At 45.7% G+C, this 15,816-nt stretch overlaps 1 protein-coding gene across 3 annotated transcripts in view; it reads right to left on the bottom strand.

The window, feature by feature from the left end:
- The window catches only part of NEIL2 (nei like DNA glycosylase 2), a 199,038-nt gene that overhangs the window by 34,021 nt on the left and 149,201 nt on the right, over positions 1 to 15,816 (bottom strand). The gene's annotated exons all lie outside the window — the stretch shown is intronic.

Below are 15,816 nucleotides of genomic sequence, written 5' to 3'. Positions count from 1 at the left end.
CACACTGGAAATTGCTAAGAAGCCATCTTAGAATGGGAAAGAGGAAATGGCTATGTAGGGGCGGCCATCTTGATTTGGGCTTTATTTTAAGTCCAGAATCCCCTAAAGGGAATTATGAGAAGGAGAAGACTTGGGGGAAATGGATGCTCCACTGGCATCTTTAGAGCAGCCCTCCCAAGGTCACAGTAGGAGAAATGATCGCACTGGCAGGCCAGCTGCCACAAGGTTAGTGTGGGCAAATGTTGCGGTGGCCTGCCCGCACGTTACCCACGATCCCTACTGCATTCTGTGTCGTGCTTCCCACCCGACAGGAGCCCAGGCATTGGGCAGGATGCGAGTGGCAGAGCAACGTTCATGGGAACTCACAAGTTTGTCGAATCAATGGATTTCCATCATTTTTATTTGATTATTGGATCTATGCCCAATGCATTTCACGCATTGTCAGAAGCACAGTGAAACCTTGATTAATCCTTCTTTCACACTGTCTACATAAATCAACATACTCTTACGCAGACTATCAAGTGCAACCTCATTGACCCAAACATATATCATTTAAGAGCCCCTTTATACGGTTCACTGCACCATTTCCAATAAGCACTCTTTCTGTTTACAAAATTGATAATTAAATGCAACAACCATGTATTTGTTTAAAGAGATCACAAGAATACTGATCAAATAGTTACCACAGTGATGTCGTTTTTTTATGTTTGCTTAACATGAGCTGTTTTGCAATTGAAACAAAGTGTGATGTACAAAACTTTGTTTTTCGGACTTATGCCAAACTAGGCCTCAAGGCCATCTTTATTTAAAATGGTTGCTTCATAAAATTGATCGTGTATTTAGGCTTCTCATTGACACTATGTATTAAAAATGTGCACTGTTGCCTGTGTTGACATGCTGTTCTCAAAGAGCTCCAGAGTTACTTTTCAAGGCCCCTTCTGTTTGTGGACTATGCTCTTATTAATTTAAGAGGCATTCCATTGTTTATATAACCAGAATTCTTCTGCCACTATCAATGCCATTTAGGTAAGAGGGGACACATTAATGAATGAATGAATAAGAAATTTGCTGAACAGAAGAACTTCCGTTTTATTGGCATTCAACTGGAGAAAATTCATCATCATCCAGTCAGAGATAGCTCGCATACCGTCTGCAAAGAGCTGTTTTATCCCCACTGCATTATTATCAAACTAAAGAAGTTGTGTATCGTCCGCATACAAAAAGGGAACAAAGCCACGATCTCTGATGATATTTGCAAGGGGGGCCACATATATGCTAAACAATGTAGGAATGAGGCACCAGCCCTGAGGAACCCCCTTCGTAAGGGATTTAGCACAAGAGCGGAAGGGACCCAAATTGCCGTTTTTTGCGCACTGCTCTAAAAAGTTGGAAAGCCATTGAAGAGCCGGCCCCACCATACCAATTTCCATCAGTCTTTGCAATAGCTTATGGTGGACTACAATATCGAAGGATGCGGACAAGTTCAGCAGCACTAATGATACTGCCTTGTTATTATCTGGAGAAAGTTTAATGAAGTCCGTCATACCTATAAGGGTAGATTCGGTAGAGTATCTTGGTCTAAAACCATACTGAGGGGTCAAGACATGCTTGGGATTCAATATGTTCCATGAGCTGTGAGTTGATATATCCTTCCAAACGTTTGCTCATGAGCGGAAGGAGTGAAATGGGGAGGTAATTAGATAGCTCTGTAGAAGGCACATTAACCTTTTTTCAAATCGGAAGGATTTGAGCAGATTTCCAAACGAGGAGCACTTTCCCCTCGCACAGGGAGTGGTTAAATAAGGTGCATATTGAAGGGGCAAGATGCTTTGCTTGTAGGGTGAATAGTCTGGCGGGTATGATGTCAGTAGGGGAACCTGATTTAGCCGTTTTTAGCATCTCTTCTACTGTAGAAACCTGCAGGGGTGTGAAGCTGTAGAAGAAGGAATGGGGTTGTCTAAAGTACTGGAGTCCCTAGGAAATGTGTCATATATTTTGTCAATAATTTCATTAAAAAAACTGGAGATATTATCACATAAAACCTGAGGGATAGGATTAGCCAAGGCAGTTGAAGACGTAAATGATTTACGAATCTTATAGAGTTCCTTCGTAGAATTGCCCGCTAGGCTTAATTGCGCATAAATATATCCTTTCCGTGTTAATTCAATGTTTTTATGGTAGGAAGTTACAGCAGTTTGAAATATTTCTTTCTCTGCCTGTGATTGAGATTTACGCCAGATTTTTTCCAACTTTTACACTTCGATTTCTCCTTACGTAGTTCCAGAGTGAACCAGACTGCATGCTTTCTTTGGGATTTGGGCTGCTGTATCTTGAGTAGCACCAAAATGTCTATTGCTGCCCCTATAGCTTGATGGAGTTCATTAAGTTTAATATTAATATCCCCGGGCTTGACAAAAAGTAGGCGGTATGAACTCCTTTGAGAACGACTCTTCTGAGATTTTATGCCATTGTCTCGTAATATTCCCAGTGGGAGGGACGGGGGCGCCAATCAGATGAGTGCTATTAATATGGAAGTTGATCAGTGAGTGGTCAGACCAGATCACTGGAACAGGGGGGTCAGAATGTATGGGAGGAGAATTGGTGAGAATACGATCTAACGTATGCCCTGCTGCATGGGTAGGCCCTTAACTAATCTTTTCCAGCCCTAGGGAGGCCATGTCTGCCAAGAAGTGAGCTGCGTCAACATTCTGACTACTTTCACTATGTATGTTAAAGTCCCCTAGTAGAAGAAATTGTTTAGAAAAGAGGGGGGGGGGGCGGGGGGAGGGAGGCGGCGATGCTTTCCATTAATTTTGAAGGGAAGTTCTTAAGAGGCCCTGGGGGGGCGATATACTAAGGCACCTTTCCAGCAATCCTGGGGTGTAATTTCAATCTTAAAAAGACAGATCTCTATCGTATTGTCCAAGGTAGTATCTGTTATAGTAATAGAAATTATTTAAAGACAAAAGCAACACCTCCACCGACTTTGCTATCCCTATTACGATTCAAAGTTCGGTACTGGTCTGGGAGAGCTAGCATAATAGTCGGAATGGAAAAGGGCTTGAGACATGTTTCGGTTAGAAATCCTACATCGGGGACTGGGAATTCAGTAAATCCCATATTTCAGTGTAATGTTTGGGCAAAGAACTTACATTTATTAAAAAGGTTCTCCAACTATAGGTAGGACTAAGAGAAGCCTTCCTGCCTAAATTCACAGAAGCGCTTAATTCCGGCTTCGAATCATCAACGGAGTCTTGGAGGGAATGTTGTACTCCCCCCCCGTTGTCCTTGCTACAAGACTCTGGAAGCGGCAGTGGTAAATGACACCCCCGTAAATCACCTGCCAAGTTTACCAACTGGCAGATGCGATTAAGCTCTGCCCTGGAATAGGTGTACCTCGGTAGGGAATGGCTGTTACAAAGGGCAGGGGTCATTTAGGGGGATAGTGTAAGGATGGTGGTATTATAAGATGTTCAATAATGTTGCATTGTGATTTGCATTTGCATTGGTTCATTTGCTCACTATATGCGGACTGTGATTTCTTTGCTTTCTATGGTGACATTTTCAATACAAAGGACATGATTTTGCGGGTGAGCAAGACTAAGTCTCTCCTAGGGATGCGGTCCGTTACTCTATCCATTTGCTGCACACTCTGAACTAGTCTGGATTTCCAACTTTGCTCATTGCTGCATCTGTAAGCGGCACAAACTGTGTCTAGTCATGTAGGCTATTTAAGCAGACCTATATAGCATAACACAGTTAACGTCCTGCTCTCAGTCTGTAAGTGAACGAAAATGGGGAGAGGAGTTGGCCTAACGGCTAGGGCGCTCGACCTCGGACCTGGGGAACTGGGTTTGAGTCTCGGTAATGACGCTGAACATCCTGTGATTCTGGGCAAATCACTTAATCTCCCCGTGCCTAACAAAAAATGAATGTGTGTCCTCATGTAACGTAACTGGTGCTATGTAAAGCGGTCTGATACCCGACTGGATTCGGGTCAAGTTCCCGCTATATAAAACTCTGCAAAAAAAAAAAAAGGATATACTACTGTAGGAAGCTGGCTCTGTACATACTATACCAAAGTAAGGTACAGTGTCCAGTGGACCCCCAAAGGTAGGCAGAGGTAAAAGTAGATAATACCTTACTCTCTATTTGTGGTAGTGTGGGCGAGCAGTAAGGCTTTATCAGAGGGTAGAGCTAAGCATTTATTATACACACGTAGGCAATACACTTAGTCCTGGAAAAACAGAACTGAGGTTATGGGTCAGTGAGTAGGATTCTGTCAGATGGACACTCGAGTGGCAATGCCAGAGGCGCAGAGTGCAGACACCACATGTTAGCCAATGTGCAAAGCACGGTCGTGGGTTTGGGGACTGCGGGTGAGCAGGCAACCAGGTTGGTTAAACAAAAGCTCCTGGGGTTGAGATCAGCACTGTAGGGCCTAATGAACAACACCAGAACTACACCGCTAGCGGCACAGAGGCGGCCGGGTGTAGGATGCGGCCGTTTGGGTTCCCACAGTTTCTCAGTGTGGACCGTAGAACTTGGTTAATGCTGCAGATTTGGTGGGGACTCCTCCGGAGTTGGTCAGCGGCTGATTAGACAAATGGGGTCTTTGGGAGTCATCGTCTTGTGTCCGCAAGCGTTAGTAGAATTAGTTGGTCGCACAATCGTGGTTGGTCTTTTTGGACCGCTTTAGTTGCGGAGTAGGTCAGGGTGTTGCCTTTGGTCTCGGTTGAGGGGCCTTGCAGTTGTTGGCTACAGGCTTGGTTTAGAAGCTTGTAGAGGTTCAGGGGTCACTGGGATCCAGGCTAGGATCGCAGGGGAGACCGCCTTAGAGTATTGGGTCACTCGAGCTCGGGAGCGGAGTGGTGGAGACTCACGGATTAGGCCGGAGTGAGAGTCGGTTGGTTTAGAGCAAGTCTGGTGCTCACAGGAGAGAAAGTCTTTTGGATTGGGAAGGCCTGAAGGATCTCTGGGTTTTCGAGGGCTGCTTGCTGCAGGACACACTGAGATTCTGCAGGAGGAGTCGGAGGTCAGAGCAGGATGGTAGGTCTGGGGCCAGGTCAGTGGGTGTCCTCTTCTTCCTTCAGCTGTCCAGTCCTTCTTTGTAGTCAATCCTGTTGGCTCTGGTCTGAGGATGCAAGTTTTTGGGGTGTCTGTAAATTCTACATTTAGGGGCGTTTCAGGCAAGTACAGGTCAGGACCAATGGGTCCCCTCCTTGGGGTGGGTACATCCCTTATTATGCCACCATCCAGTGGGATGGGGGCATATGCCTCACTCTGGTTGGCTGGGTCCCCCCATCTTTAAGATGGCAGGGACTGAGAGCTGAGCTTCACCTTGCCTCTCCAACCTGAGGGGTGGGATTGGCAAAGGTGGGCACACCTCTTTCCCCAACTTAATTTCCCACCGATTCTCCCGCCCAAAGTGGGGGTCAGAACTGGTGGGGGCTGTTGCTGGGAACAGCAATTGGCTAAGGGTGGCTCACAAAGGTGGCAAGCCTTTGAAGCTTCCCCTTCGTGGATCCTTCCTATCCTGAGGGAGGAGGCTTGGCACCTCGACCCAGGATGTGCTTTGTTTCAGGACAGAGAGCGGCAGGCTCTCGACCCAGGGGTCCAGAAACATGTCTGGTGGTGGCAGCTGGCGAGCATCTACTCAGCCAAGGCACTAGAGGTAGGTCGTTTTTCAGGGGGCAACTCTAAGATCTCCTCCGAGTTCATTTTTCATTAAATCCCACACTGGTCAGTAAAGCCATTATGGGACAAACCCCCATGCCATATACCTTTTATGGCATTACTGCACTTGCAATGTCTAAGAATTGATTTAACACTGTAGGGGTACTACCTTTTACACGGGACTTGCATGTGGCCGGAGAGTTGCCAATTGGGTTTTGCAACAGTATAGTTTAGGGAAAGAACATAGGCCCTGGGTACCTTGTTGGCAGAAACCCAGGGCACACTCAAAGTACATCAACATTAGGCAAAAAGTGGGGGGCAACCAAACAAAAAGAGGGCACTTTCCTACAACTACCCAATGCTGGAACTACGAGAAAAGACTGATGTCCATGGGATGAAAAATATTGATACAATATCCCCTGGCTAAAGCAGTATCCTAGGGTCAATCAAATACATTCTAAACAAGATCAGGATCATGTTTGTAGAGGAAAATAAGAACATGTAATAATGTGTGGTTAAGGATGCTTAAAAGTCAATATCCTATTTCGCATAGGTGCATTGTATAGCCAAATTAGGCACAAGGCCACTCAAATTAATAATGATGGGGTAGAACATGGGAGTTAATATATTACTTGAGAGGTATTGACTATTTTCCATTCTTCTACTTTTAATTATTACATCACAGAAGCTAATAAAAAGCAGCTAAGCCTTCCAATCACAGTAAATTCATGGAAAAATCACATCACAATTTAAAGCCCTTACACCCTTACTATGCAATATATAAGCGCTATACTAGTTCTAGTAGATGAATAAATAATAAGCCTGCGTTTCAGAGGTGGTGCACATTTCTGGACAACAGGGTGTGTGGTCTTTTTGGAATAGCTGGTCAGCCATTTTGAGCACAAAGCCAAGAGCTAGGAGACTGCGTCTATGCGAGAACACAATCCTGGCACCAGTTTGTGAAGGGAGAATAGGCTACTTCACAGAGACTCAGGTAGACTTGCTGGAGGCTTTATCTGTCTAGATGAATCTAGTGCTGTGCTCATCTGGATTCTCGTCTGTGAGCTGGGTGGAGTTTCTCTCCCCCCAGGCGGACGATTTGTGGTCCTTCAATACTAAATTGCTATCAGGGATGAAAACCTCTGACAGTCTCAGGAATGTTGGATACAGATTACTGTCGTAATCCAAATGAAAGTCCGGACTTCTAGCGTAAATTAATTAGGTTCTTTTATTAAGTTGTTACAAGTATAAATAAGGAAAACCCCACCAGGAGCAACTGTCCTGCTGCTCAGCCCATACCCAAGTGACACTCACAGACATCTAACATTCCATCCATCCAACATTCCACGCCACACTCATTCTGGCTGAGCAGCAGATAAACATAAGTTACAACATATCTCCCTTCTTTACGGGGAACAAATGCATTGTGAAATATATTAGATGAAACCATTAAAATAAAGACAATATGGCAAATAACATATAGTCAAGATATTGAACACAATGCACTAATAATACAAAAAATGCAAAAGAATATAAACATCTCACATCGCAACCTGTCACACCATAACATATCTCATCAAACTAACATAAAAGAAACATTCTATCCCACCATACTATAACTCATCTCCCTATCACACCATACTACATCTCATCTCGCAATTAACACCACAACACGTCTCATCAAACTGACATAAAAGAAACATCCTATCACAGCATCAGCATGCTACATCCCACCACACTCATATGAAAAAAACTTACATTACATTCTGACCAAAGTATCACATCACTTTCCTGAATTAAACCACCATCCTACATCATACGCCAAACATCATACACCAAAACCCATATGCCACCATTCACACCAGTTGGCCAGACCGGTACGACGAGCAACATACAAGGAACCAACCATAAGACAATACATATGTATCAGGAAACAACGTGCGCACCGCAGGTCAGTAAACGAACACCCTAATAACACTTCTACTCACACTTCCAATAAAACTACTACTCTCCCTTACCACAAAACTCAAACACTGAGACAATGGGTGTCTCATTTACGTACCATTATACAACAAATAGTACATTGTAATGAGTGACTAAACAGAACACAGCCACCTCATACACGACTCAAACCGATGAGTGGCCCAACAATTAACAACTACTTCATACACAACATTAACAGTGTTTCAAAATTCTGGGACCTATGTCCCTTCCCAACTCCAATTATGGGACGTGGCTCTCCGTCGTGGTTCAAATTCAAACACTAAGTCAATGGGTGACTTATTCACATACTATCAATCAACAATAAATATGTAGTAATGAGTGACTTAACATAACACAGCCATCTCATACACGACTCAGACCAATGAGTGGCTTAACACTTAACGGCCAGCTCATACACAATATCTACATGGATTCATATTCTGGGACACTTGTCCCCTCCCAACTCCAATTATGGGACTTGGCTCTCTGTCGTGGTTCAAATTCTGGGACACTTTGTCCCCTTCTAATTCTGGCTCCATGGCCAGCTACTGGGATCGCTATCCCGGTTCCAAGCTCACTCTGGACACTAACTACTAGGATGACTACCGTAGTTCTGGACTCACTCTGGATTCCATCTCTTAGGATCACTGTCCCGGCTCTGTACTCTCTGCCCCTTATCACACTCTTGCTTTTAGTTAAGGTCTCTGTCATGGTTCCGTAATTACAGTAAATACCTTTGAATAGTTGAAACTCCGATACAAAGAGTGCAGACTCTCGAAGTAGTGCTCATCTGTTAGCCTCCGAACATGCAATCAATTATAATATGCACCTAACAAGCACTAATAAAGATTTGCTGAAAATGAGAAAAGATAATTAACAAAAAAAAAAAAAACGGAGGACGCATAAATAGGCAGAACTTCCTACACTACAACGAATCACAAGATGGCAGCACGTTTTTGACGCTAAGCCGGGTGGCTCTCGGCATGTTCACGAAGTACAGCATGAAGATCACAGGACAAGGCGTGGAAAGAATACAGGACGCGTGCCAATTCAAAGATCGGTGAGCACGAGCAAAATCCGTTGGGGTGAGTGTTAAACTGTCATTAGTTTTTTAGTTTTAAAATGGTGTAATTTTACCAATAATCAATAAAATCTTGGTGTTTAATAATCCTTTCCGCCGATCTTCACATTCCATTATCACCAACTTCGTAATCTGATCATACTGCATACTCAACAGTTAGGAAGTGGCAATGAGTTTACACTAGGATCCGACCAATTAAAGGTGTAAATCATTTTCATCAAACACCATCAGCCAACACCGGAGCCCGATCTCTGCCCCCGAACAACACTCCTCGTGGTCACCTCACACTGGGACCTGAACCTTGCCCCTGATTCAAGACGTGGTTAACAATCATCTCGCACTGCATCGTCAACACTTGACACCGGGGCCCGATCTTTGCCCCCGATCATCATATTTCACAGTTATGTTATGTTAAAATATTTTTATAACGCGCAGTAGTTACTCCGAAGAGTGTCCCAGCGCGAACCCAAGAGGGGGGAGAGCCAAGGTAGGAGCAAGAAAACACTTATGGAAACAGATGAGTTTTAAGGAGACGCTTAAAACAGCCTGGGTCCTGGGTATTTCGCAGGAAAAATGGGAGAGAATTCCATGCAGCGGCAGCTTTGACAGCAAGTGAGCTGCCCCCAATCCTAGACCGGGAGAAGCGTGGAACCCTTGCAAGTAAAAGAGCTGATGAGCGAAGGGTTCTGGTCGGCACATAAAAGGCGAACCGCCTCTGCAGATAAATAGGACCCAAGTTATGAAGGGCCTTATGGGCAATGACCAAAGCCTTGAACTTAACCCTCTCAATCAGGGGCAGCCAGTGCAAGGTCTGAAGATGAGAGCGGACACTGCACCTTCTAGTGATACCAAGAATGAGCCTAGCGGCCGCATTCTGGATCACTTGAAGTTTGTCCATGGAGTAGCCAGGCAGGCCAACATAGAGGGCATTGGCGTAGTCCAGGCGGGACAAAACCAAAGCCCGAACAACCGTTTCCTTCGCCGTTCTAGGAAGAAGTGGGAGAAAACTCCTGAGAACCTTAAGAAGGCCAAAACAACCACCCGAGATCTTCTTCACCTGGACCGCGAAAGACAGATTGTCCTCGAACCACACTACAAGATTTTTTACGGAGCTCCCCTTGGAAGAGGGGGGGGGGGAAAGGTCCGGGGGCCAAATCTTACATCTGAAGTCCGAGGGGAAGTTACCATAGAGAAGAATCTCCGATTTGTCTTCATTGCATTGGAGTTGAGCCCTGGCAAGCCAACCAAATACCGAGGAAAAACACTTCTGTACAGGCAGAAAAGAAGCTGGGTGTCGTCAGCATAGGCTATCACCTTAGCCCCCAGCTTCTCGGCCAAGAAGACCAGCGGTGTAACATAGATGTTAAAAAGGAGGGGGCTAAGTGACGAGCCCTGGGGGACGCCGGTAGAGACCTCCTGTAGAAGTGAGGCAGAGGGAGGCAGCCAAACCTGTTGGGTACGGCCCTCCAGAAAGGACCTCAGCTAGGCCAAAGCCAGGCCAGAGACACCAATCTCGGAGAGGCGGGAAAGCAGTCTGGCATGTGGCACCGTATCAAATGCGGCTGACAGATCAAGGATCACCAGAGCTGCTCTGCCACCCGCATCTAAACAGTCCCGAATTGCCTCCGAGATCTCAACTAGCGCCGACTCCGTGCTGTAAGAAGCCCGAAACCCAGACTGGGCTGGGTGCAGGGCCTCAGATCTTTCCACAAAATCGGAGAGTTGTCTAGTCACTACCTTCTCACATACCTTAGCAAGGCTGGGGAGGAGGGAGATAGGACGGTAATTATAGGGCAGTGAGGGGTCAAGGGCCAGTTTCTTCAATAAAGGAAGAATTTTGGCCTGCTTCCATTCCGGTGGAACCCAAGCCCCCTCAAGAGAGAGGTTGATAATGACATTGACCTCCGAATTAATGGTCTCTGCAACCGCTGCCAACAATCTAGCTGGACAGCAGTCAGTGGGGGAGCCGGACTTGAGGCCCTTAAGCAGTTTGAGAGTGCTAGCGGGATCAACCGTCGAGAAGGCCGACAGAACGTGATTTGAGGCACCCTGAAGAGGCACCGTCTGTCCGTCATCCAGCCATGTAGCAGCACATACCGTTAAGGACTGCTGTATCAACCGGATTTTATCCGAGAAGAAACAGGAAAGGGTATTACACCAATCAACAGAGACCGGGCTCGAACACTTAAGAGCGGCAGGGGCGGTGAAGCTCTGGACTATATGGAATATCTCCTTTGAATTATTGCCAGCCTGCTCAATGCGGTCAGTAAAGTATTGTTTTTTAGCCAGGAGGATGGCCGAGTAATAGATCTTTTGCCTGGCCCTCAAAGCAGCCTTGGCCAAAGGACAATACTTTTGACGACGCCAAATCCGCTCCAGCTTCTTGCACTCTTGTTTGAGCAGGCGTAAATCATGCGAAAACCAAGGTTTAGATGGCGAAACTCTCGAAGACCGGGAGGAGGTGAGAGTGGCGAGCGAAGACATAGACTTGTCAAGCCAATTAGTAAAAGTCGCCAAGCTCTCTGCAAGATCACCCGTAAGGGACGGCCTAGAAGCCGCCAAAGCCCCAGCCAGAGAGGCGAGATCTACCTTTTTGAAGGTTGGTTTCCGCGAGATAGATTCTGCAGCAAGGGGAGGGCCAGCCTTCCAGGAGAAAAAAGTAATGAAATGGTCCGACCACACAAGGGGAAGAGGATCCTCTGCCAGGATGTTAAAATTGGAGCAGATAGGATCAAGGATGTGTCCAGCCTGATGTGTAGGGAGAAGAACCTATTGGGATAACTGGGCAAGCTGAAGCATATCTTTAAGAAGCATAGCATCAGTATCCGACCCCTGATCCAAATGGATATTCAAGTCGCCGAGGAATAGGAAATGGGGGAAACGAAGCGCCCTAGAAATTAGCTTATCACCCCACTCCCGAATGGTGGCATTGGCCGGGCCAGGGGGGCGATAGACCAGCGACCCCCTAAAAGAAAGTGAGGGGACAGCCTGATGCTAAAGTCTAACGCTTCTCCAGGCCCCCAATCATAAGACTCACCCCTAATAAGCTCCCACTTTTCTCTGAAAATAACCGCAACACCACCCCCCTTCCATCTAATCGGTCGGCCCTAGCAACCTTGTACCCCGGGGGGATAGCCAGGGTGATAAAAGGGTCAGCGTTGGAATCAAGCCATGTTTCCGTAATAAACAGAAGATCAACCGGGTGATCAGAGAGGAGCTCAGAGATGTCGGCGTGATGTTTTTTAAGTGAACGTACATTAATTAAGGCGGCAGAGATGGGCGGAGCCGTATCCTGCTTTGGCCGACTGCCTGGGGTGAATGAGACAGTCGAGGAGGGGTCAGGGAGACGAAAGCCACATATAGAACAGACATGCTCCTGAGCATCTGCCAAATCGAACTGAGGGTGAGAGGAGCATGCAGATAATAACAAGTTACATAGCTCATCCCTACCATACAACAGAGCTGCGCGCGTTCCCCCCGTCCGTGAAACAGAGTGGGGGGCCACGGCCACAGCCGGGACGCGGACGGGCGCAGACGGGCTTGCCTTAGGCGCGCCAGCGGCGCGTTCGCGCAGCGCGCATGCTAAATAGTGTGTTGCCTACAGACCCCAGGTGTTGCTGCTCACGCGTGCCTGACCCAAGATGGCGGCCGGGCAGGACAAAATCCCTCGAGCTAGTGTGGGCTGCAGAGAGTGCGGGTAAGCGGATCCAATTTTAAGCTAACACACGTTTATATAAAAAGCCCCTGAAGTGCCAGCAACGATTACAAAAGACAACAGGGTAAAAAGCAATAGTTAAACAAATGTTAAAACCAGGTGTCAGTAGTTTTAAAAGGAACGAAATTAAAAGCAGAGCAGTCAGTGCAAAAACAGGAAGATTCACAAGCCCAGGAGAGGTAAACCATTTGCTCTCTCCCTCTACTTAATTCCACAGTGCCCTACACCATTGCGTGGTCAGCACTTCACATCCATAACTTTTTATTTTCGAACAGTAGGTCTCAACAATTACACTGGGGCTCGATTACCGCTCCCGAAACACACTTCTAAAGAGGAGTACTCCACAACGGGGCTCAATCTATGCCTCCGATTAGCATAATACCATTAACGCTGTAACTTGTACTTTGTCGTTTAACACCACAAGATCTGGCACACTTGGGTTTTCAGGGCGACCGATGGCAGGGTCACTGGTGGGGTTTGGGTGCCAGACAGCGTTACACACATACGTATGATTTCCTTAAAAAGACTTTTACCTTGTGGTTTTCTTAGCTTCTATTTTCCGTGCCGGTCAGGTTTCAGTTTTCCAACAAGCATGGACATCTCACCTCTCTTTTCTGTTTTCTGTTTCAGTCAAGTTCCAATTTTTTTTTAAAGTTCCTTTAGGTGGCACACTTGGATTCTTCTTCTAAATCGTCGCCAAAATGTCGTAATCCAAATGAAAGTCCGGACTTCTAGCGTAAATTAGTTAGGTTCTTTTATTAAGTTGTTACAAGTATAAATAAGGAAAACCCCACCAGGAGCAACTGTCCTGCTGCTCAGCCCATACCCAACTGACACTCACAGACATCTAACATTCCATCCATCCAACATTCCATGCCACACTCATTCTGGCTGAGCAGCAGATAAACATAAGTTACAACAATTACCAGAAGAAGTCTCTTAGTCACATCTTTCAGAAAATGGAAGATGAAGGGATGTCTGTCTGGGCTATACATTTTATATGATTTATTTTTGGACTGTTGTTTGGATGGGCTAGACATTTTAATAAGTGAACACTTGTCCCACATTGGGTGTCACATCAGGTGATATGTCAATATGGGTGGACAACATTAGTTTTAGTTTTTATACCGCACACAACAGTGATTCAGCAGAAAAAAGAGAGGTTGTGTCCGGGATGGAATAGGGGGCCTACCCGGAATGGTGTCAGACTTTATAGACTAAGTCAGATCACCTAGGAAAAAAAATGACCGTGAAGCCAAGACCTTCTGGTTAAAACAAGCCCCAGCATGTAGGAAAAAACATATATCGTAAGAACAAAAGTGTCTTATTAAACTGCAAAAAATATTTGACATCAGAAACCTTTGGTTACGGCTATGGACACCTTGGTAACTTTCTTTGAGCTTCTGTTTATCATTTCACCAATAAGATAAAGATACTTCTTAGTTACAAGAATATTCCCTGCTATTCTTTGTATTTACTGGTTGAACCGGTGATACCACACTTGGACTAGTCGCCTGCTTCTTCAAAGGGCTGAACAGTCAGACACTTTGAAGGCAATGTCTCTCAACTAAACAAGTGTATCAGTCATATATTAGCTTTAGCTGTATTTTGAAAAAGCAAGGTCTTTCTTCGTGTTTGTGTCAGATGCACTAACCTGAAATACCCTAAACCCAGCTGGAGCAATGTTCATTCTTGTCCTAATCCCCCCTCACTGCGAAGCGGACAGCATTTCTGCCAGCCCGTGTTACAATGAAGGGAATGGGACAAAATAATAAAGAAACCAGGTCTGGTCCATTGGCTCACTGAACACCCTTGTCTGTTGCCAGGTAGCCGTCACCCCAGACGTAATACCAAGTGGGCATAGAGGATGTGGTGCACGCTATGATATAAACAAATACTTACCCACAGATAATCACACCTAATGCAAACACTCCCCTTTGCATCCCACCACACTCACTTCAGTATCTCTATTGTCTTTTCATGCAACCAGATCAGCAGCTTGCCTATGATCTTGGCTCAGGAGTACGGCAGGCTGTTGACGTGAGTTAAGTCACTGAATAATTGCCTATAGGAATGGAACCCTTCTCAAATCCGAAAGTGCTGTAAGGCACCTTACACATGTGCCCCACAATAATAAACTGTCCAAACCTGAACCAGGTAAACCTTTGGGTTACTTCACGCTCCAACTATCTCTGGCTGCTACCCCTAAACATTGCAGCAAGCTGGGCATGAGATGTTAAGGGCAGTGTCATACGTGCTAGCAGTTGTAGTCCGGTATGTACTGATTTGTTACCTTTGCTGAGAGTTGCTGTGGCAAGATTCTATTGTAAGGCGTTAAAGATGGGGTTGCACGACTGGCGGCCCAACTTATTGCACAGTTTCAGACACGCCAATGTCTGCCACAGGTCCATGACAGAGGATTATGTCCTTATGTCCACTGCAGTCTCTTGACGCAGTCTGACAACATTCACTGCAGACTCATGACAGAATGGTGCGCCGATGTCCTCTGCAGGCTTGTGACACAGGATCCACTAGATTCCCTTAGAATGTAGCCCACTGGAGACCAGAGCTGCTCCGAAGATGCGACTGAGACCGCACAGATTCCTGATTGCCTAATAGCAGGGTGCTTTTAGAGTCCCAGTCCAATTAAGATGGCTGCTGAGTCGGTGGCTCCTTTCCTGGTTGTATGATCGCCAAGCTCATACCATGAATGTTCTGGGTGACTCATTCCCTGATTGTATAATCATCAGGTCCAGACTATAACGTAATGGTGTTAACACAACTACACACCAACTATATGAGGTGAGTGCACACACACACCATCAGATGCACACGTGGACAGCATACAGATACGCCACACAGATGCATATGGGTTAAAATTTGGGTTTATACAGAGCGCATCCTCCAAGTTCACACAGCGCTTGTCCAGGAATGCACATCACAAGAGTCATATATGGTGGTGTATGCCCCCATGACAGACTGTCAGTTTATACACTTCTGAAAATACACACATCCTGCCCTCAAATGTTAACTTTTAATTGATCATAAATGATACTCATAATTTGAACACCAGCTTGTTTCCTGAAAACTTACACATTTGCACTGGCATAACAGATTTGTATTTTCCTGTGAATAAAATGACCTGCATTGTGTCGTTTGCTGTAAACCCACTATGTTTGTTCCCATGTTCAATCTTATGTTTTAGAAAATACACTAAATGAGACGTCAAACATCAGCTTGCAACTCCTTTAATACTGTCCTACAGTAGAAGATACGGTCTCTAATGCCCAGGCATCAGCATCACAAAGGTGCCCACCAGATTCTCAAGGAGAGAATCGATTGCCAAGATAGCCCACCAGAT

The sequence above is a fragment of the Triturus cristatus genome, chromosome 6 (assembly GCF_964204655.1).
Source record: "Triturus cristatus chromosome 6, aTriCri1.1, whole genome shotgun sequence".
NCBI classification, from domain to species: domain Eukaryota; kingdom Metazoa; phylum Chordata; class Amphibia; order Caudata; family Salamandridae; genus Triturus; species Triturus cristatus.
This window is presented reverse-complemented; position numbering and strand designations above follow the sequence as displayed.